The sequence below is a fragment of the Anarrhichthys ocellatus genome, unplaced genomic scaffold, assembly GCF_004355925.1.
Source record: "Anarrhichthys ocellatus isolate YVR2014 unplaced genomic scaffold, GSC_Weel_1.0 scaffold22, whole genome shotgun sequence".
NCBI lineage: Eukaryota > Metazoa > Chordata > Actinopteri > Perciformes > Anarhichadidae > Anarrhichthys > Anarrhichthys ocellatus.
In genome coordinates this window covers 5,239,340-5,240,292 of record NW_022280052.1, presented here as the reverse complement: position 1 = coordinate 5,240,292, position 953 = coordinate 5,239,340, and positions in this window count along the sequence as shown.

Sequence of the window (953 nt, the reverse complement as noted above, 5' to 3'; positions counted from 1 at the left end):
AGGCACATGACTAGCGACTGACGAACGATTGACGTGACAAAATGTTAATGTTTACCTTTAGTTTCGCAGGAGACACGAACAGTCTCCTCGATGAAATGCTGGTGTTTGTCCTCGCGCCTGCCCTGTGTGGACTATCCCGCACTTTATATTACATCAGTATGTGTGTGTTTACATTGGAGTTAGTTGCAAGCCTGGTGCATCGCATACAAATGCCAAAGAGGGCCTCAGTGCGTCGGTATCAGACACCATGAGGCCCTGACGAAGCTGCGGTATTTGACGCAATGGGAGTGAGAACTGGTTGACAGGAGAGAAAGAGGATGGTGGACAAAATCCACAGTCTTCTGGATGTTTTTCCGTAATAGGAAATTACTTCCCAACACGTTTTCTACATGTCAATGTGGTGTTTACAAGAAATCGGATAATGCAGTTTTCCATTTTGTTTGATTATATACTTGTGGTTCACAATATTATAGCTTTCTTTTTCCTCCACTACCTTTACCTGAATCTACTTGTTATAGTTTAAGAACTCAGCTGATCCTTTCATTATGTTCATGTTCATCAGTCATGCTATGTTTGTGTCACATCGCCGCCGTCTTTGTTTTGTTTTATGCATCGTTGCTCTGTACGCCGGGTCCCGTAATATTTTTAGAGCAAATGTTTACATTATGTCTCCAATAAAGAAAACAGAGATAGGTGGGGGGAGAGGTGTGCATGCATGTGTGTGTGTGTTTCAGGGTGGTGGGGCTGGATAGGTGATTTCCTGAGTATGAATAGCGAGTGTGTTGATTATAATTTAATGACGTTAGTGTGTGTTACAATTCCAAGGCTATTGTTATTTGATCAGTACAAGCATAGAAATGCTGCACATGTCCCACCAGGTATCCACATGGTAATATACACATAGACACACACACACACACACACACACACACACACACACACACACACACACA